Source organism: Trachypithecus francoisi, unplaced genomic scaffold, assembly GCF_009764315.1.
Source record: "Trachypithecus francoisi isolate TF-2019V2 unplaced genomic scaffold, Tfra_2.0 Lachesis_group21, whole genome shotgun sequence".
Lineage (NCBI taxonomy): Eukaryota > Metazoa > Chordata > Mammalia > Primates > Cercopithecidae > Trachypithecus > Trachypithecus francoisi.
Window position 1 is genome coordinate 27,979,422 of NW_022681467.1, and position 22,289 is coordinate 28,001,710.

General features: G+C 49.6%; 1 protein-coding gene across 5 annotated transcripts in view; it reads right to left on the reverse strand.

The window, feature by feature from the left end:
* The window catches only part of NOL4L (nucleolar protein 4 like), a 146,538-nt gene that overhangs the window by 39,619 nt on the left and 84,630 nt on the right, over positions 1 to 22,289 (reverse strand). For 2 of the 5 annotated variants that reach the window (XM_033186089.1, XM_033186091.1), the window contains exon 1: positions 69 to 291. The exons of the other annotated variants lie outside the window; for them this stretch is intronic. The gene's annotated coding sequence lies outside the window, so the exon portion shown is untranslated. Of the gene's footprint in view, positions 1 to 68; positions 292 to 22,289 lie in introns of those variants that run through there. 5 annotated transcript variants of the gene reach the window in all.

A 22,289-nucleotide genomic window follows, 5' to 3' on the forward strand; every position in this document is an offset into this window, starting at 1 on the left:
GAGAAGGGGGGCGGCGGCCGGGGCCCCGGAAACGGCCCGATCGTCGGGATCCTGGCCGGACTCCGTACCTGGGCGGGAGGCGAGGCGGAGATGGGCGGTCGGGATCCGCGAGTGAGCGGGGCGGGCGGCGGTGACAGCCCCACAGCTCCAGCTGCTGCTGCTGCTGCTGCTGCTGCCGCCGCGGCCGCCCGGGGAGAGGGGCTGGCACCGCCGCGGCGCGTCACTGCCCGGCCCGGGGGCGGGGGTGGCCAGGAGGAGGGCCCAGGCGAGCAGCGGCGGCAGCGGCGGCGTCGCCGCGGCCCGGAGGAAGGGGGAGGGGGCACCGGGCACGGGGAGGCGGGGGAGGGGGGCGGGACCGGGCACGGGGCGGGGGCGGGGGGAGGGGAGCGCAGGGAGGGCGCAGGCAGGGGGAGTAGGAGGAGCAGCAGGAGAAGGTGGTGGAGGGGCGGGTGAGAGGGAGGAGTGGGCACGGGGGGGAAGGGAGAGAGGAAAAGGAGGCACCCAGGGAGAGGGGAGAGGAGAAAGGAGGGAGACAGGCGCGGGGGGAGAAGAGGAGGAAGGAGGGGGCGCTGGGCCAGGTAGGGGAGGATAAGGGCGCGCTGGACGCGCCGCCGTGCGCTTCGGTGGGGAGAGCGCTCTTAAGGGGGAAGCGCTTCGAGGAAGATCCTTGCAAGGGGCTGAGCCCGGAAAGAAGGCGCTGGGATCTATGCCTACCCATCGCTCCCGGAGGCCGCGGTCTCTGGGTCCGGTGGGGGCTGGGGGGCGCGGGCACCCGGCGGGCTGTCTGCGGTCGGCCAGGAGAGGGAGACTTGGCCCAAAGAAAGTGACTCAGGCACCCTCAGGAACTCTCGGCGTCCGGGGCCCCTTCGGGCAGCCCTCGACCCCAGTGCGTCTCTTGGGTCCCCAGAGACGCGGGTACTTGTGGGGCGGGGCTGCCGGGCCTCGGGGTTCGGCTCCCCCGGGCGGCCGGAGCGAGACCCAGGGCTGGGAAAGCCAGGCACGTGGCCGGCTCTAGGCCGTGCCCCCGCCCCACCCCCACGGCAGGGCCCTCGGTGCTTGATCAAGTTCAAGCTCGAGCTCCTCGGCGCGCTGCCCACCGGCTGCCCCTCCGCGCCCCTCCCCCTCCCCCATCCGTATCGTCTCGCTCTTCACTCTTCCTTTGTCTCTTTCCCACCACTTAGTTTACACCCCCTCCGCCCTCCTCCCTGCCCCCCGCGGGCGCCCGAGAGTCCGGGAGGCGCTCACCTGTTCGACCCAAACATCTACGCGACCCCGAGCGCCCGCCGCCCGCTCGCGCCCGCGTGCCCGCCCCAGCCCGGCCGCCGGTCATTGTGCTCCGCCAGCCCACACGGGGCCGGGTCCTGACGGCGCGCGAGCCACAGTTGTAAAGTAATAGGATAATCTCGGGGACGCCGCTCCAGCCCAGACCCGGGCACGCACTGTCCGCGGAGACTGCACCGCCGGGGAGGGGGACCACGCGGAGCCCAGATGCGGTCCCCCCGACGGACAGACCCCTGCCCGGGGCGGAGAAGGCGGGACGGGCGTCGCGGGGTGGGGGCCCTGAACCTCCGAGCAACCTCGGACTCGGCCCGAAAAGCAACACGCTTGTCACCAAACCGCAGAATTAGACCCCGATGGAGAAAATGGGTCAGGGGACCCATTCCCACCCCACCCCTACAAATCCAGACCCTCCGCTACCATAGATCAGCCTCGAAAAAAGCTTGCGCTTCATCAAGGATGGGGAGCTGCCCTCGTGGAATTCTGTGGGGAAACTGCCAAAAAAAAAAAAAAAAAACCACTAAAAAAAACCCGATAAGGATCCCACCTCCTGATTCCTCTGGCCGCATCCGAAGAGGAAGGGCAATTTCTACTGACTCTTTACGCTACCATTAATTCACGGTGGAACCAGCAGAGAAGAGAAAACGAGACAGCCACCGCAATTGTTTGCAATTTTGAAACAGACTGCCTTTAACCCTCCAACTTTTTTTCTGTAAAAAGCCTTTTTCTTTCTTCCTCTGAAAGCTTTGCATTGTGAACAATCCGTGGTAAACAAGGCTCCCTCTACAGCCGCGAGTGGGAAGTACAACCCCACAGGTTCAGAGCCCAGCGTTTACCCGTCAGAAAAATAAAACGATGACAAGACATCACATTAGCGCCACGCAGGCTTCCTTCCGCACATGCTCAAGACTCTGCTGTCAATAGAAAACTCACACTTTCTTTTTAAAAGAGGGTTTAGGCACATTTACTCATTAGCACCTTTTATTCCTGAAATCAAATGTGTTTTCAAACCAATTCACTCTCCCCAGTTTACTAGATCTTCTCATCCTCAGTGGTGTGGGGCAGGTGGGAGGCTTTATTTATCCACACATGCTGGTGCCCAATAATGATTTTTAGAATGAACTGGTGGCCACAGCTCTTAAGTTCATCCAGGAAATGTGAGTGTTTCCAACGTGGGAACTGTCCATCCTCACTCTGAAAATGAGATAATTCAGGCTCAGGATTTCCCTCTTTCCCCACCACATTTCCAGAGACCTTTGACTTCTCCTGGCCTGAATTACTATTTCACAGCAGTGGTGGACATCTGAGCTTGAAACACAAAGCCAAATCCAACTGAAGTTCAAAGGTGGAATTGAACCTAGATAACCCACCTCTTCTCTGACTAATAAAAGAGAGCTAGTATTGCCCAGGAGGGCAGAGCAGTGATTTTCTGTAGGCATGAAATGTGAACTCATTTACTATCCCTGAGATAAAACAGCCCAGCCCTGCTCAACCCACAGAAAACAGTTGAGAGCCCTGCAGAAACCTGGCTGTTGAGCAGCACTGCAAATTAGGCGAGTTTTCATGTGTGTGTGCTGAAGCTCTGGGAAATCTCCCAGATCCTTATTCCTGCAGGAGCTGCCACTCCTGGAGTAACCTTGTGTAGATTGTTTTCAGTGTCCTTGTGCCACTCCCCCACTCCTTAAAGTGGCCACAGCATGAGTCCCAACGAGGAATCAGGTGACCTAGTTTCTTGACTACTAATTCTTCCAGTGATGTGTCCCTTCTTCTGGCCCCAGCCTGGTAGGAGAACATGGCAAAGAAAGCTGCTCCCATCTGCTTCGGAGGGGAGGGAGGGGGCAATGCTGCCCCAGGTCCCCTCCAGCCTCTGAAGACACTGGGTGCTTTTGTAAACAGATGATTGGGGTATGCTCTGATGGGGCTTTTTAAACAGCAAACCGCTTTCATGCAGCTTCCCATACGAAGTGAACATGTCCCACAGGTAGGGACCTGGCCATGGGACTCCGGTTTGCCACTACTAGGACAAATAGGATCTTAGTGTGACCACAGCAGACACTGCTCAAGCATGTCAAAGCATTAAAAAAAAATTTATCCCCACAAATGACGTATTAATGACAGAGGAGAAAATGTACCTGCACAATGGAGCGATCTGGCAGACACTTCCCAATCAAGTGACCAAATTCAGCAGCCTCCAAAGTGGGGCCACCAGACATGATGTCCTCGGCTCCTGAAGGGAGGCAGTGGAAGACACAGCATCACTTGAGCCATGTGCTTCCCCAACATGCTTCATCTGAATCTGCTCCTCAAGAGACAATCAGACAAGAAATCCAGAAAAACTCCACAACGCAATAGTCCTGGACTCTACAAAACATTCATTGTCACTAATTGACTTTCTAAATGATGAGATGAAAGAGAAATTACAGGTGGCTCACACCTGTAATTCCAGCACTTTGGGAGGCCGAGGTGGATGGATCACCAGAGGTCAGGGGTTCAAGACTGGCCTGGCCAACATGGTGAAACCTGGTCTCTACTAAAAATACAAAATTGGATGGGCGTGGTGGGGCATGCCTGTAATCCCAGCTACTCGGGAGGCTGGGGTAGGAGAATTGCTTGAACCCAGGAGGTAGAGGGTGCAGCGAGCCAAGATCATGCCCTTGCGCTCCAGCCTGGGTAACAGGAGCGAAACTCCATCTCCAAAGAATTAAAGAGAGAGAAATAACAACTAAACTTAATGTGTGACTCTTCTTAGATCCTGTAGAGAAGGAGTGAGGTGTGGACAACAGGTAGGGGAGAGGCAGAGGATGGGGGGTGGAGTGAGGGTGGAGGCCAGGATGGGCTCTGGGCTGAGTGGTCAGGGAAGAGCTCTCCCAGGAGGAAGCCACTGGGTGTCCTAATCCCCAGAGGGCAGAAGTTCACATCTGGGTGAAGACCTGGGGGCACTGGAACAGCTGGTGCAAAGCTGCTGAGGAAGGGAACAGTGGCCAGAGTGGCTAGAGCAATGTGGGCCAGGGGGAGGATGGGAGGGATGAGCATCGGGGGGGCAAACAGGGCCAAGTATCCAACATCCTGAACACCCCCCCGTGAGGTGTGTGGGCTTTACACTGGGAGTGAGGAGAGGATGCAATCTGAATTACGTTTTTAGATCGGGGAGATGAGATTATAAAGGAGCAGAAGTGGTGACAGGGAGGCCAGCAAGGAGGTCCGGTGGAAAGAGTGTCATCAGATGGGACTAGTTCAAATTCTGGCTCTGACACTAGATGGATGACTTTGGGCACCATACCTAAACCTCTCTAAGCATCCGTTTCCTCATCTACACATGATCCACAATGTTTTTGTTTGTTTGTTTTGTTTTATTTTTGATCAAGTCTTGCTGTGTCACCCAGGCTGGAGTGCAGTGGCATGATCTGGGCTGACTGCATCCTCCGCCTCCCTGACTTGATCACGCCATTCTTGTGTCTCAGCCTCCCAAGTAGCTAGGATTACAGGTGTGTGCCACCATGCCTGGCTAATTTGTGTATTTTTAGTAGAGGTGGAGCTTTACCATGTTGTCCAGGCTAGTCTCAAGCTCCTGGACTCAAGTGATCCACCCGCCTTGGCCTTCCAAAGATCTACTATGTTTAACATGTGTTTAATGTAGCATTTGGCACCGAATTTTTCCCTTTGAGATTACAAACTGTGGTAGACAGTCTCCAAGATGGCCATGATGACCCTCACCGCCCAGTTTCATACCCTGGTACCATCACAATGCACCGGGCTGTGGAACCAATGGTGTACTGTGCAAATGAGGGTGTGTGAGACTGCCAAGGTTAGATCTTAAAAGACATCTTGATCTTTTCTCCAGAGGGAGTGCTTGGTAGATGGTAGCTTTTATCATCATCAGTATCAGGATTGTACATTTCATAATTGCACAGTCAGGATCACATCCCTCTCTCTAAATGCTACACCAGTTCACTCTGCCACCAGCAATATCTAGCAGCATTCATTTCGCGGCATACTTGTCACTGCTTACTATTAGCAATTTCTTTTATCTCTGTCAATCTGAGGGGCAAAGAATGGTGTCTCTTATTTTCCTTTGCTCCTCTTCACTTGGGAATGTAAGTAGATGTTTCTGTGCACTGTGTGTTTATAAGGCACTTGTATTTCTTTTTCTTTCTTTTTTTTTTCTTTTGAGAATGACCTGTTCATATCCTTTGCCAATTTCTCTATTTGAATTGTTGGTCTTTTTTTTTTTTTTTGGTAAGAACTTTTTGGAAATAAGTAAAATTAATCTTTTGTCATGTATTTTGCAAATATGTTTTCCTTTTGTTGTCTTTTTATTTAGTTTATGACAAGTTTTTTTAGCCATATGGAAATTTTACGTTTTTATATCATCTGATTTTTTTTTGGTTTTGTTTTTTCCTTTAGGGCTTTAGGGCTCCAGGTTAAAACAAAAGTTTTTTTTCCACTCTAAGATTACAAAAGTAATTCGCCCATATTTTCTTCTGGAAACTTTATATCTTCATTACATTTAAATCTTTATTCCATCTGTTATTTATCTCAACGTAAGTAGCAAAGTGGGGAATCTAGCTTATTTTTTTCTTTTTTCTTTTTTTTTTTGAGACGGAGTCTCGCTTTGTCGCCCAGGCTGGAGTGCAGTGGCTGGATCTCAGCTCACTGCAAGCTTTGCCCCCGGGGTTTACGCCATTCTCCTGCTTCAGCCTCCCGAGTAGCTGGGACTACAGGCGCCCGCCACCTCACCTGGCAAGTTTTTTGTATTTTTTAGTAGAGACGGGGTTTCACCATATTAGCCAGGATGGTCTCGATCTCCTGACCTCGTGATCCGCCCATCTCGGCCTCCCAAAGTGCTGGGATTACAGGCTTGAGCCACCGCGCCCGGCCTAGCTTACTTTTTTCTAAATGGCTTTCTAAGTGGTGTTAATTCCATCTTTTATTTTTTATTTTTGAGACAGGGTCTCACTCTGCTACCCAGACTGAAGTGCAGTGGCACGATCTTGGCTCACTTCAGGCTCAATCTCCTGGGCTCAAGTGATCCTCTTGCCTTAGCCTCCCAAAGTGCTGGAATTACAGGCAGGAGTCACTGCACCCGGCCTACATATCATTTTTGAAATAAACTTATCTTTACCCACTAATTGGAAATGTCATCTTATACTAATTTTCTATTATGTGTGGATTTCTATTACATTCTGTTGATCTACCTATTCCTGTCTCAGTATTATGGCTTTAAAATATGTTTTCTGGGCCGGGCGCAGTGGCTCACGCCTGTAATCCCAGCACTTTGGGAGGCCGAGGTGAGTGGATCACGAGGTCAGGAGACTGAGACCCTTGCGGCTAACACGGTGAAACCCCGTTTCTACTAAAAAATACAAAGAAACTAGCCGGGCGTCGTAGCGGGCGCCTGTAGTCCCAACTACTTGGGAGGCTGAGGCAGGAGAATGGTGTGAACCTGGGAGGCAGAGCTTGCAGTGTGCTGAGATCACGCCACTGCACTCCAGCCTGGGCGACAGAGTGAGACTCTGTCTCAAATAAATAAATAAATAAAATATGTTTTCTGGCCTGGCATGGTGGCTCACGCCTGTAATCCCAGGACTTTGCAAAGCTGAGGCGGGCAGATCACTTCAGATCATGAGTTTGAGACCAGCCTGGCCAACATGGTAAAACCCCGTCTCTACTAAAAATACAAAATTAGCTGGGTGTGGTGGTACGTGTCTGTAGTCCTAGCTACTGGGGAGGCTGAGGCAGGAGAATCACTTGAATCCGGGAAGGGGAGGTTGCAATAAGCTGAGATCATGCCACTGCACTCCAGCCTGGGCGACAGAGACTCCATCTCAAAAAAAAAAAAAAAAAAAAAAAAAAAAAAATATATATATATATATATATATATATATATACACACACACACACACATTTATATATATATATATAAATGTGTGTGTGTTTTCCTACTAGGTAGGGCTAGCATCCATCTCTACCCCATAAACTGTCCCTGCCCACACCATAACAAAAATAATTAAAGCAGTATCACAGCTAAGAGGTGCTCTAGGTGCAGCATATGTATGGAGAAAGGAGAGATGTTTCTCCTGGGGGACTGGGGGTGAGAGGGAAGGTTCCTGGAAGAGATGACATTTACTGTGAACCAAAGAAGGTGGGAGGCTTGCAACAGGTGGAAAGTAGGGAAGGCATCCAGCTGGAAGAGGAGGACGTGGAGAACACCAGGGTTTCACATGTGCCTAGATTCAAAACACCTGACCTGCGGGCTGGGCCGCAGCACAGACTATCCATTTGTTCTTTATATTAACTGATTTTTGCATAGCAGCCTGCAACCTCACAGTCAGTTTGACACCTTTGCTGAAATCTAGGAGAAACAGTCCAATACTATTTCCTCATTCTTCTCCATTTAGATAAATTTTCCATTACAAATACAACTAACTGAGCCTGACTTGTTGAAATACATTCTCCTGAAAACCACGATAAAAGGTAAAAATTACAATTTCATTATTCCTTTTCAAAAAGTCTTGCTTTAAAATGTCATCAGTTAATTCTGGTCATGTCACTCTCCTATTCCAAAACCTTCAATAGCTCCCAGTCACCGGCGGAATCGAATTATAGCTCCCTCTGGTCTGGTGTTGGGAGGCCCCACTGCCCTGCTGGCCCTATTTCCTTCTTTTCCTCTCTGGGAACTCTGTTGCAGATGGACTCGCCATCTTTTGTCCCTCAGTCACCCATGTGCGACTCCTCCATGCTTTGACCACACATATTTTTAGGCCTGTGTACCTTCCAAAAATATGTGCAGAGGCCCTACCACGCACCAGGCACCGTGACAAGTGCAGGTGATATGGCAATGAACAATACGGACTCAGGGTTGACCACAGGGAGCCTCCAGGCCAGCAGGGGAGACAGAAATTAAACAAGTGATGTCATGGGATCCTGACCTGCATGTGGGTCACGGGCAGTGTATTCCAATTTGTGCTGGATAGTCCTGAAACGTTCTAGGAAGGAAGTGCCCAGGGTGTGAGAAGGACGTAGCAGATCTGGGAGAGCTCCACTGAGGAGGTGACATTTAAGTTGGGCACTGAAGGATGCATGGGTGTTCCTGAGGTGGAAAGGTGCCTGGGCTGTCAACAAAGACAACTTCCACCCCAGGCAAATCAACATCCCTCCACAGACTGCCGCCCAGCTGGCTCTGAACTGATGCATTTGTGGTACTTCCTGTTTCCTGCATTAAACTTCATTTTCCCAACTGGGCCATTTGCTCTGAGGGCTGGGACAGGTTCTTTTTTTTTTTTTTTTTTTTTTTATGAGACAGAGTCTTGCTCTGTTGCCCAGGCTGGAGTGCAGTGGCCGGATCTCAGCTCACTGCAAGCTCCACCTCCCAGGTTTACGCCATTCTCCTGCCTCAGCCTCCCGAGTAGCTGGGACTACAGGCGCCCACCACCTCGCCCGGCTAGTTTTTTGTATTTTTTATTAGAGACGGGGTTTCACCGTGTTAGCCAGGATGGTCTCGATCTCCTGACCTCGTGATCCGCCCGTCTCGGCCTCCCAAAGTGCTGGGATTACAGGCTTGAGCCACCGCGCCCGGCTTTTTTTTTTTTTTTTTGAGGCGGAGTCTCGCTCTGTCGCCCAGGCTGGAGTGCAGTGGCCGGATCTCAGCTCACTGCAAGCTCCGCCTCCCGGGTTTACGCCATTCTCCTGCCTCAGCCTCCCGAGTAGCTGGGACTACAGGCGCCCGCCACCTCACCCGGCTAATTTTTTTGTATTTTTAGTGGAGACGGGGTTTCACCGTGTTAGCCAGGATGATCTCGATCTCCTGACCTCGTGATCCGCCCGTCTCGGCCTCCCAAAGTGCTGGGATTACAGGCTTGAGCCACCGCGCCCGGCCTGGGACAGGTTCTTAGAAGAGTTACCCTACACACAGTAGGGATGCATCACTGCCTCACTCAGGCCCCGTTCTGCCCACTGCCAACATAGCTCTGAAGTCTTCGACAGAGCTCAGAATGCAGTGGGCCACTCTGGACACAGGCCACACTTTGTAACTCTCATGGGTAATGCACATGCCTCTTTTCCCTCCCTTCTTTTCTAGTGCCCTTGGAGAGGCTCAGAGAAAACACCAAGGCCAACCACAACCCTGCATTTCCACTTGCAGGTGTGTACACAATAAAATGAACACAGATGTTCCCTAAAGAACACATAGTAGGCTGGGCATGGTGGCTCACATCCATAATCCCAGCACTTTGGGAGGATCACTTGAAGTCAGGAGTTCAAGATAAGCCTGGGCAACATAGCAAGACCCTGTCTCTGCAAAAATAATTTAGCTGTGCATGGTGGCATGCACCCATAGTCCTAGCTACTGTGGAGGCTGAGGTGGGAGGATTGCTTGAGCCTGGGAGATCAAGGCTGCAGTGAGCTATGATTGTGCCACTGCATTCCAGCCCGGGCCACAGAGCATGACCCTGTCTCGAAAGGCAGAAAGAAAGGAAAGAAGAAAAACACATAGCAGACTGGTAGGCTAGTCATAGCAGCACTATACACAACAGCTCCCAAATGTCCACAAATGAAGGATGGATACATTGTCGGCGCCCCCATACCATGAAATACTACTCAGCCATGAAAAGAAACGAACTACTGATGCATGCCATCACACAGATGACCCTCACACACTTATGCTTGTGAGCAAACGAGCACATGCTGTACAGTTCCATTCTATAAAGTTCTAGAACAGCAAAATCAATGTATACTCCTAGAAGTCAGGTCAGTGGTCACCCTGGCCCAGAGGCAGTGACTAGAGGGAGCACAAGGGGTCTTTGGGATGGTGCCGATTTTTTTTTTTTTTTTTTTGAGATGGAGTCTCGCTCTGTTGCCCAGGCTGGAGTGCAGTGGCCGGATTTCAGCTCACTGCAAGCTCCACCTCCCAGGTTTAAGCCATTCTCCTGCCTCAGCCTCCCGAGTAGCTGGGACTACAGGCGCCCGCCACCTCGCCCGGCTAGTTTTTTGTATTTTTTAGTAGAGACGGGGTTTCACCGTGTTAGCCAGGATGGTCTCGATCTCCTGACCTCGTGATCCGCCCGTCTCGGCCTCCCAAAGTGCTGGGATTACAGGTTTGAGCCACTGCACCCGGCCGATGTTTTGTTTCTTGATCTGATATGGGTCACAGGAGGTGGAGTCAGTTTGTGAACTTGGCTGAGCTGTGAAACTGAGTGATGCGTGCTCTTTTCTGAATGTGCATTATGCTTCAGTAGAAGTTTCAAAAGAGGAAGCAGCAAGCCAGGCCAGGTTCCATGGCGGAGCAGCCTGGAGCTCGTTGTAGTCAATTACTGCAACCCACTGGACACCAGGTACCTGTGCTGGGCAGTGTGTATGTGTTATCTTATTTAATCCACCAAATAACAAGGTTGATATTCATTGCCATTGTGCACATGAAGTCTAAGGGCTTCTGGGAGGAAGATTAAGTGACTTACTCAGTCACCCAAGAGTGGGGAAACTGGCACTCAGAGAGCAGAGGACACGTCCATAGTCACGGAGCTAGAATCCAGTGGCTGTGCTGGACTAAGATGTGTGGGTCTCCAGGGTGTGTGGTAGGTCCTGCAAAGGTGAGACCACTGAGCCAGGCCACGTGGTGCTGCGCTTCACCGACCTCCAGCAGAACAGAAGGAGGAACCCACCAGAGCGAATCGGATGCAGCCAGAGATTTCCCTTGGGCCAGGACCTGGGAATGGGCTGGGGCTGCTGTGAGGCCCTGCCCCGGGATGGACCCCAGGGCTTCTCCATACGCGCCTTGGAAGGAGGCTGGCCTTGGAAGCCTAAGGGATAAAACTCTAGCTGGCTCTCCGGCGGGTGAGCAGAGGTAAAGACCCTCCATGGGCTGTGGGGCTGTGAGACTAACTTATGTTCACTCGGTCCAAGGAAGCCATGCAGGGCAACGGGAGCAGGTTACCAAGAGAAAGGGGCAGGTAGCACCTCCTGCCAGAGCCCTCAGTCTCTTCGTGACAGAGCCCACAGGTCCGATATGGATGATGGCCCAAGGCTCTGGGGCCTGGGATGCTGCATGGGGACCTTTCTGGGGCTGACTCTGGTGTGGGGGGTCATGTTCAGGTGTGGAGAAGAGTGGGCGGCTGTGGACACGCTCTGTTTGCACTCAGGCCCTTCGTCGGTGTGAACTCAGGCAGGTGACTTGACTCTCCAAGCCCTGGTCTCTTCATCTCTAAAATGAGGGAGCAACAGCAGGGACTTGCTTTTAAAGGTTGCCGTCATAGCTGAAGCGGGCTGGACTGGTGCTGGGCACAAAGCACGCCTGAATCTTAGTTATGGATAGTGATGGTACTATGAAAACTAAGTTATAACTCAGTCATTAGTCCACACGCATTTATTGAGCCCCTACTATATTCCAAGGCCCAGTCCAGGTGCAGGGACTGCGGTGGTGAGATAAGCAGACCTGGGTCTGTCCACGTGGAGCCGATAGTGCTAGCGCTGCTGCGGCCCCAGCTTGTCCCTATCCTGACTGTTGCTTTCTTTTTCCTTTCTCTTTCCCCACCCCTTCCCTTGAGAAATAACAGCATTAAGCTTGGAGAGACTAGGGCTCTCTTTCTTACTAATTCTATGACTTCAGACAAATTACTGGCCAGGCATGGTGGTTCATGCCTATAATCCCAGTACTTTGGGAGGCCAAGGCAGGTGGATCACCTGAGGTCAGGAGTTCAAGACAGTCTGACCAACATGGTGAAACCTGGTCTCTACTAAAAACACAAAAATTAGCTGGGTGTGGTGGTGCATGCCTGTAATCCTAGCTACTTGGGAGGCTGAGGCAGGAGAATCACTAGAACCCAGGAGGTGGAGGTTGCAGTGAGCAGAGATCACACCGCTGCACTCCAGCCTGGGCCACAGAGTGAGATCCCATCTCAAAAAAAAAAAAACCACACACACACAAAAACAAATTACTTAAGCTCTCTAAAGCTGAGCCTCAGTGTCCCTGTGTGCTGAAGAACTGAATTCTGTGTCTGACATACAGAAGGCCCCCAACAATTGCTGTTCCTGCTCCCCTGCCTGCCTCCCTCTCCTCTCTTTTCCTTCCTCCCCACTTCCCCCGCTTCCTTTCCTTACCATTCTTTTTCTCTGCCCAAGCCTTTGGCATCTTAACACCCAAAGCGATTGTCAAAGTTTAGTTGATGGTGCCCAGGCTGTGGCAGAGACTGTGAACCAGTTTTCTTGATATTATATCCTGAATCAACATTCTCCCTTATCTTTCTCAGCCAGAGGGTAGAAACATGAAATTCTTTCTTTCCCAGCCTCCCTTACAACTGGGAACCACGTGACCCTCTTGCAGCAATGAGACAACACAATGCCTTGAACGTGGACAAGGTTAGAGCAATAGCAGGCAACTTGCAACCATGAGGAAAAGACTCAACAACATCACAGAGACACCAACCCAGCGTTAAAAATGGCACCAGCGGCGGCTCCTCCATTCTTCTAGTTTTAGGGTAAAATAACTTCATGTTTTGCTATAGTCAGCTGGGTTTGGGGACCTGTAGTCAAAAGCATTCCTGACTCATTCACATGGCTCCTGTCCGCGGGTGGACTAGATGGCAAGGATCCCCCACTCCCATGTGGCCTTTTCTCTTTCAAGAGGACACAGGAGCCTCTTGACTCTTTGAAGAAGACACAGGGGTGCTACGTCCAGGCACCTGCTGTGCGTACTGTGGTGCCTGGGGAGCAGACAAGCATTTAGTTCCCTCACTTGTGGACTCTGCAGGAGGGAAAACTGTCACGGCTGCTGCACAAATGTGCCTGGGCACTTCCTCAGCCACAGGAGTATCCCAGTTAAAGGACATCTTCTGTTTCTATCTTATCTCTTCTTGAGGTATTTAGAGCCATTCTAAATGCCACAGCCTTAGAATGACCATGGGGCTAGCAGGGCATGGGCTCTGTGACTCATCTCTGTCGAGGAGGCTGCTTATGCTTGCGCTGGACTGAGCCCCTCTCCCCGACTGTCTTCGGCACCGCAGGCCAAAGCTCAGGGCTGCCCAGGCCTGTTCCTGGAGTGGTGCAGAAGGAAGCAGATGGGCTGCTGGGGACGAAAGGGGCAGGTGGGCAGGCTCTGGGCCCTGTGCCCAGCATTGCCAACAACATGCCTGTCTGCTGCTGACCCCTGACCCACTGAACTTCCTCCCCAGAAGACAGTCCCTTGAAGAAAGGGGTTCCTCCATCAAAATGCAAAATTTGAAAGCCACAGCTGTCTGACCCAAACCTGCTGATCTAGTAAGAGGGAAGCTGCAGCATGAAGAAGTTAGATGGCTGGGGCACAGTGGCTCATGTCCCAGCGCTTTGGGGAGGCTGAGGTGGGTGGATTGCTTAAGCCCAGGAGTTCAAGACCAGTCTGGGCAACATGGTGAGACTCCATCCCTACAAAAAATACAAACATTAGCTGGGCGCAGTGTTGCACACCTGTGGTCCCAGCTATTCGGGAGGCTGAGGTGGGAGAATCGCTTGAGCTCAGGAGGTCAAGGCTGCAGTGAGCTGTGATCACATCACTGCACCCCAATAAAAGAAGTTAGATGACTCGTGGGGCAGAGGCACACCTAGAACCTGAGTTGCTGGACTCCCTCTCAGGTGCTCATCTCCACTTTCGACCTGAGACAGGCCCAGGTCCCTGCCCTGCTCCCCTGTGGCAGAGAAAGATCACCTCTAGGCTTCATATCACAACACATGTGCACCCGGATGGCAGGCCCTGGGAGCGCTGCCTCTGAAGACAGCTCCCAGGCATAGCTCCCCCTCACTCCTCTATTCGAGCCCCACTGCTGTTCCTATCCCAGGGTCTTTGCACATGCTGTCTCCTGTGCCTGGAAAGCCCTCCCACTTCACCTCTGCAGGGCTGGCCACTTCTCACCATTCAGGCCTTGGCTCGGATGCCGCCTCTTCAGAGGGGCCTTCTCGCCCTGAGGCACAGTCTGTCATCTTACTCTATTTTAATTATCTACCCCAAATTTCTTCCTTTTGCATATTTTTTTTATATTGCCTTGTTTATCATCTCCAGACCTGTGAGCTCCTAGGGATGGGTGCCTCATCTGTCTCATTCACTGTGGTATCCTCCATGCTTGGAATGACATCCAGCATGTAGTAGGAACCTCAGAAATGATTTTTTGAGTGAATGAAGGAAGAAATTTCTTTCTTTCCTCTTTTTTTTTTTTCAGACAGAGTTTCACTCTTGTTGCCCAGGCTGCAGTACAGTGGCATGATCTCAGCTCACTGCAACCTCTGCCTCCCGGTTCAAGAGATTCTCCTGTCTCAGCCTCCCAAGTAGCTGGAACTACAGGTGCCTACCACCACAGCCAGCTAATTTTTTGTATTTTTAGTAGAGACAGGGCTTCATCATGTTGGCCGGGCTGGTCTCGAACTGACCTCAGATGATCCACCCGCCTCAGCCTCCCAAAGTGCTGGGATTATAGGCGTGAGCCACCATACTCAGCCTAGGAAATTTCTTTAAAACTACACGATGCTGTGTTGCAGGGAGGACAAGGGTCTGGTGGGCCGTGAGTGGAAGCTGTGCTGTGTGCCTCTCAGTCTGAATAGGGGTGGGGGAGCTACCCACCCGCTGGGATCCACCCAGTCACCCCGAGCAAAACAAAGCAGCCAGCACAAATTCACAAAGCAACACTGCGCCCTCCCGCCCTCAAAAAAAAAAAAAAAAAAAAGGCCGATAATGAGGTAAACACAATCATGACCAGGAAAAAGCTTGGCCATGCTTCTTCCAGTCCACCCAAAGCCATTATCTCTAATTGATCTCCAGACATCAGCTGCTGAAGCGTCTGAAACCCTCCTGCACCCTCCAGGTCTGGTTACAAAGCCCTGGCCCACCCACCTGCCCCGTGGAGTCAGGTCTCCTGGAGCTGCTCTTTGCTGGGGGTGATGGGGCCTATCTGGGCCCCACATGAAAAGGACCCATCAGGCTGACAAGAGTCAGGGTGGGTCAAGAATCTGTGGAAAAGCCACAGCCACTAAATGCTCAGCTGTCGGAGGCTGAGCTGCCTGAGTTTCAGTGCCTTAAGTAGAAGGCTTGACAAAGCCATCAGGGGTCCTGCATTCAAAACAAAAAGCAAAGAAAACCAGGGAGGGCTGCAGAAAGCACCCTGCTCAAAATATCCCACTAGTTCTGGGTGAAAGAGGCTCCCAAAAGCTGGAGTGAAGAGTTTAGTTATAAAATGGAACAGCACTTAGCCACAAGATCACGAATCCCTTCTGGACCTTGATCAGGCTGTGGCGGTTACAAGGCGGCCATTGGTACAGGGACCATCTGGATGTTTTGAGCTGCTCCTTCCTGGCCCAGCCCAGGAAAGTCGTCTCCTTTCCTGTTAGGTCTCTCTTGTCCTTAGAAACAGAGCTGGAGTCAGCTCCCTGGGCTGCCTGGCAGGGGTGTTTTACTGCCAGAGCTCTGACCGGACAGAGCCACTGCCTCCCCTCATTCATGGACGCCCAGGTAGCAGCTCCTGACCTCTGCAAGCTTTTCCCTTGACACAAACAAAGTGTCCCCAGGTCAGCCCTGCATGCAGGGTTGCTGCTTGTGGTACCAGGCAGCTCTCCTGCTCGCACCAGTAAATTACGAGTGCTTCGTGCATTTTTTTCCCCAGATAATAAAGTTGAAAGGCCACCTCAGCATCCTCCCATTTGTGGGTGTGGAGGTCTGCAGCCCTGAAGGGGCTCCAGCCTCAAGGGACTGCTGGGGACAATGAGCCATTCAGGTTTGGGGTATCTGCCAACCCCATCAGACACTGGCTTTCCAAACAGGGTGGTGGCTGTTTTCCACTTTCCCACACAGCTTCAGGGAAGCGGGAGGAAAGAAAAGACACAGACCTCTCCCATCCCAGGTTGCCCTCACAAAACAGAAGAAATGCTCATTTTCTGTGAGCATTTGGAAACTGTAGTAAGTTTCTAGAAAGCACCTGAGGATGTTCAAGAACATATACTGATTGCAAAAATAATGCCCCATAACAAAAGATGTTTGACAATGAGCTTTTCACACCTCTCTGCTCTCTTAAAAAAAAAAAAAAAAAAAAAAAAAAAGGTTTCTGAGATATCATTCCCTCAAGTGTAGAAATGCCCTATTTTCACAGGGCACAGTGGCTCATGCCTGTCATTCCAGCACTTTAGGAGGCCAAAGTGGGAGGATTGCTTGAGTCCAGGAGTTCAAGACCAGCCTGGGCAACACGTGAAGCCCCATCTCTACAAAAAATGCAAAAAATTAGCCAGGTGTGGTGGTATATGCCTGTGTTCCCAGCTACTTGGGAGGCTGAGGTGAGAGGATCACTAGAGCCTGGGAAGTCGAGGCTGCACTGAGCTGTGATTGCAACACTGCACTCCACCCTGGGCAATGGGAGTGAGACCCTGTCTCAAAAAAAAAAAAAAGAAAAGAAAAAAAGAAATGCACTATTTTCTTTGGGAGGCCCAGAAGTTCAAGATCAGCCTGGGCAACAAAGTGAGGCACTGTTTCTACTTTAAAAAATTGTTGTTTGTTTGTTTTTGAGACAGTCTTGCTCTGTTGCCCAGGCTAGAGTGCAGTGGTGCAATCTCAGCTCACTGCAACCTCCACCTCCCAGGTTCAAGTGATTCTCCTGCCTCAACCTCCTGAGTAGATGGGGTTACAGGCTCCTGCCACCACCCCTGGCTAATTTTTGTATTTTTAGTAGAGATGAGGCTTCACCATGTTGGTCAGGCTGGGCTGGTCTCAAACTCCTGACCTTGTGATCTGCCCACCTTGGCCTCCCAAAGTGCTGGGATTACAGGCATGAGCTACTGATCCCCGCCAAAACAAAATTTTTTTAAAAGAAATGTCCTATTTTGCATGATACCATTTTAGGAGGATGGAGAATGCTGTGGTGTCCATGTTCAGAGCCCCCCGATTCTGACACTGGGCTCATGGTGCTCCTGGCTCACAGTCCACCTCTGTTTGTCAGTGAACAAAGAAGCCCGGGATAAAGTATCTTCACTTAATGCTCATGTGGGCAGATCAGTGGTGCTGCTGCAGTATTTTTCCTCCACCAAAAAGGGGATACACACATTTTCAGGCATTAAAGAAACAATTTTTGGCCGGGTGCAGTGGCTCATGCCTGTAATCCCAGCACTTTGGGAGGCTGAGGCAGGCAGATCACTTGAGGCCAGGAGTTTGAGACCACCTTGGCCAACATGGTGAAACCCCATCTCTACTAAAAATGCAAAAATTAGCCGGGCATGGTGGCAGGCATCTGTAGTCCCAGCTACTTAGTCGGCTGAGGCAGGAGAATTGCTTGAACCTGGGTGGCAGAGGTTGTACTGAGTCAAGATTTTGCCACTGCACTCTAGCCTGGGCAACAGAGGGAGACCCTATCTCGAAAAAAAAAAAAAAAGGAAAAATTATGTTTTTCAAAGTAGTGCCTTTTTTCAAGCCAGCAAAACTTTTAAAAAGAAAGCTAACAAAGGAGAAATCATTCCTACTAGATATCAAAACGTGATAAAGTTTTCACACTTAAAACTGTTTGGTGCTGCTACATGAATAGTCAAGGAGCCCAGTGGACCAAACAGAAGTAGATGCTGTTTTGGATGGAAACTTAATAAGTTTTAAAGGTGTCATCTCAAATCAGGGGGGGAAAGTGGAGTATTTAACAAACAATGCTGAGACAAAAGGGTTAACCAGAATCTGTATCTCAGAATACGTCAGCGTAAGCTCCAAATGGATCAAAGATTAAATATAAAAAATGAAAATAAAACCATGTATGCTTCTTTCTCTGTTGGCCGGAAGGGCCTGCAAGAAAGGTCACTTCGGCCAGGCACAGTGGCTCATGCCTGTAATCCCAGTACTTTGGGAGGCCGAGGAGGGTAGATCACGAGGTCAGGAGATCGAGACCATCCTGGTTAACACGGTGAAGCCCCGTCTCTACTAAAAATACAAAAAATTAGCCGGGCGTGGTGGCAGGCGCCTGTAGTCCCAACTACTCGGGAGGCTGAGGCAGGAGAATGGCGTTAACCTGGGAGGCGGAGCTTGCAGTGAGCTGAGATCGCACCACTGCACTCCAGCCTGGGAGACAGAGCCAGACTCTGTCTTAAAAAAAAAAAAAAAAAAAAAAAAAAAAGAGGCTGGGCGCGGTGGCTCAAGCCTGTAATCCCAGCACTTTGGGAGGCCAAGACGGGCGGATCACGAGGTCAGGAGTTCGAGACCATCCTGGCTAACATGGTGAAACCCCGTCTCTACTAAAAAAATACAAAAAGCTAGCCGGGCGAGGTGGAAGGCGCCTGTAGTCCCAGCTACTCGGGAGGCTGAGGCAGGAGAATGGCGTAAACCCGGGAGGTGGAGCTTGCAGTGAGCTGAGATCCGGCCACTGCACTCCAGCCCGGGCAACAAGAGCGAGACTCCGTCTCAAAAAAAAAAAAAAGAAAGGTCACTTCAGTACCAATGAGTACACACAGTGCCCAGATCTTGTTGTTTTGTTTTGTTTTATATAAAATGTATAGAGATGAGGTTTCACTGTGTTGCCCAGGCTGGTTTTGAACTGCTGAACTCAAGAGACCCTTCTGCCTCGCCTCCCAAAGTGTTGTCATAATGGGGGTAAGCCACCATGCCCAGTCAGATATTTTGGTTTTTAATATGGTTTTCCAATAAAAGGAATCAGAGCTCCTTGGAGAAATGACTGATTCTAGGATTGGGGCAGGAAATATGCAAGATGAGCCTGGAGTCTTACAGTGCCAGAAAGCAAGGAAGCACTAAAAAACAAGAAACGAACGAACAAAAACCCCAAACACCAATGAGGTATAGCAAAAGAGCAGAGGAAACAACTGAAAAAGCTCCCGATGGCCAAAGCTAGAACAATTTGTGCAACAAAATGAAGAAGTATTGAATGATTACCAAAGCATAAAATAAACAGCTATGAGTCCTGACTTCTATAAATGGCTGAATAAATTAACAAGTGGGGGAGGAGAAACAAATCTCCTATGCAAGAGCAATCTAAATAATTTACGTCGATAATTCACCCTAAAAAAGGCAGAGCATGACTCCCCACTCTTCAGGTGTGGGTTGCACACGGTGCCTTCCTTCCCAAGTGCACAGTGTGGAAAGAAGGAAAGTCACTTGACAGCAGAGAAACCTGACAAGCATTATCTCAACCAGGTGTGATCAAGGCCAATGGCAACAGTCATAAATCATGTTGATATTATGGACCCTTAACAGGATGTGATGAAAATGACGCCCCATGTCTGTGGTCTTCCTCCTAATAACCCATAACCCCAGTTTTATATAGAGAAAAACATCAAACTTCTAAATCCTACAAAATAGATGACTAGTACTCTTCAAAACTGTCAAAGTTATCAAAAACAAGGGAAGTCTGAGAAACTGTCAAAGCCCAAAGAAGACTAAAGGGACATGACAATGAAATGTAATTAAATGTTACAATGAAAATTAAAATGTTGTATCCTGGATGAAATCTTGGAACAGAAAAGGAAATTAAGTAAAAGCTAAGGGAATCTAAATAAACTATAGACTTTAGTTACAATAATGTATCAATGTGGTTCATTAATGGTAACAAATGTATCACCTTAATGTAAGACATTGATGATAGAGAAACTGTGTGTGTCTGGGAGTGGGCAATGTGGATTCTCTGTACTATCTTCCCAATTTTTCTGTAAAGTTAAAACTGTTCTCAAAAATAGTCTATCAAAAAAATGAAAACATAAAACTACTAAAAGAAAACATGGGGTGGAATGGAGTTAGCCTTTTTAAGACTCAAATGCAGAAGTGATCTGAAGAAAAAATTGATACATTTGAGTACATAAAAATAAAAATGACAACACACACAGCATAGGCAAGATCAAAAGAGAGAGAGCTATGGATGGGGAAAAGGAGGCAATGACTAACTCTGGGGAATCCAAAGAAAGGAAATGTAAGGAAATGTCATCATAGCATGCTAATTGGGTCAGCTATGAGTAATATGCACACAGTCATAATAATATAAACAATAAATAGCAATTTATCTAAATAGAGAGGTATAGCTATGTTGCGGGATGGAAGAAGGAGAAATAATGAGTGTATTTATGAGAGGGTGTAAGAGTGCAAATACTTATTTCCTACAGCAAGAAATTAACAACAACAAAAGCCCCAATAGAAAAATCAAGAACTAATAGTACAAGCAGGTTATTTCAAAATAGGAGTTAAATACCAGAAGAGACAGCTAAAAGATAAGAAAGAAAAGAGGCTGTCCCTAGGCAGTAGATATTGAAGTGAGGAGGCTGGGGCAGGGTCTGCTATTTTTCTATATGATTTTTTAAAATGTATTCTAGGCCAGGTGTGGTGGCTCACGCCTGTAATCCCGGCACTTTGGGAGGCCGAGGCAGGCAGATCACCTGAGGTCAGGAGTTCAAGACCAGTCTGGCCAACATGGTAAAACCCCGTCTCTACTAAAAGTACAAAAATTAGCTGGGTTTGGTGGTGGGCGCCTGTAATCCCAGCTACTCAGGAGGCTGAGGCAGGAGAAACGCCTGAACCAGGGAGGCAGAGGTTGCAGTGAGGATCACACCACTACACTCCAGCCTAGGTGACTCAAAAAAAAAAAAAAAAAGTATTCTATCTATTAAAATAAAAATAAATGCAGGCCAGGTGTAGTGGCTTAAACCTGTAATCCCAGCACTTTGGGAAGACGAGGCGGGTGGATTACCTGAGGTCAGGAGTTCGAGACCAGGCTGGCCAACATGATGAAACTCCGTCTCTACTAAAAATACAAAAATTAGCCAGGCATGGTGGCAGGCGCCTGTCATCCCAGCTACTTGGGAGGCTGAGGCAGGAGAATCTCTTGAACTTAAGAGCAGAGGTTGCAACGAGCTGAGATCACATCATTGCACTCCAGCCTGGGCAACAAGAGTGAAACTCCATCTCAAAATAAAAAATAAACATAAAAAAAAATGCAAATAAATGAAAACCATTTAAAAAGGGATAAAGGACCATCCAGAAGTGATTTCTGTAGGTAAGCTGCCCTAGGATTGTGGTGGATGGTCTAGGGGCACAAGGTAGAGGCTCACAGCAGCTTCTCCACCTGCATGTCCTCTCACAGCAGAAATGTGCCAAGGATCGTCCTCTGCCTAGGGAAATCACAACAGCAGGCTTGGTGAAGGACAGGATTTCAGTTGCTTTTGCTTTCTTGCTGTAGCATAAACCTTCCACAGGGCCAGGAATTTACTGAGACAGGACAAAGGCTGGGCTATAGATTCTCAGATCCTGAAAATGTTGCCAATGGCATTTCAGGCCTTTCCCGCAATCTCATGGTGGCAAGTTAGGCCCCTGCAGCTCAGCTACACAACAAGAGGAGGTAATAGATAGAGCAAAGGAAAGTAGCCAGAAGCGGACCAGCAAGGCTGGGAGTAAGGAAGACAGGTGGTGGGATGGGTAGGAGCCTGGGAGGCTGTGAACTGAGAGGAAAGTAGTCACCTCAGTGGGAGAGCCCCGTGAGAAAAGAATGAGGCAGACTAAAATCTAGGCAGCCAAAGCAGCAGACCCCATATCCTCACAAATGCTACAGGGTCTACCGCACTTATTGCTCCATGCACATTTTCAGGAGCAGACACAGATGCTCAAAGTTTGAACAGTCTAGAGAAATGGCTATTCCAAGACAGTAGCAAAATCTGCAAATGGTGGAAAGAGAGTGGAGATGGCAAAGATATGCTGAGAGCTAGAAAGAAAGATTCTGCCTCTTACAGCAAAGCTTAACAGACCTCCTCACCTCCCGCAAGGGCCAACCTCCAAGTTCTGGAGTGTCACTGGGAAACTGTCTTTGGGCATCATAAAATATCACACTTTTCCTTACTTACTGCTTTTTTGCCTTGAACATTTATTTAACATTATCACTACTCCCTCTTTTTTGTTTTAATTTTCCTTTTTGTGTCATTTTGATAAATGTCTTTTGTAAATACCAAATGCCATTTAAGAAGGCCCATCTGTCCGGCCACTGCACTCTAGCCTGGGCGACAGAGCAAGACTACGTCTCAAAAAAAAAAAAAGAAAAAAAAAAAAGAAG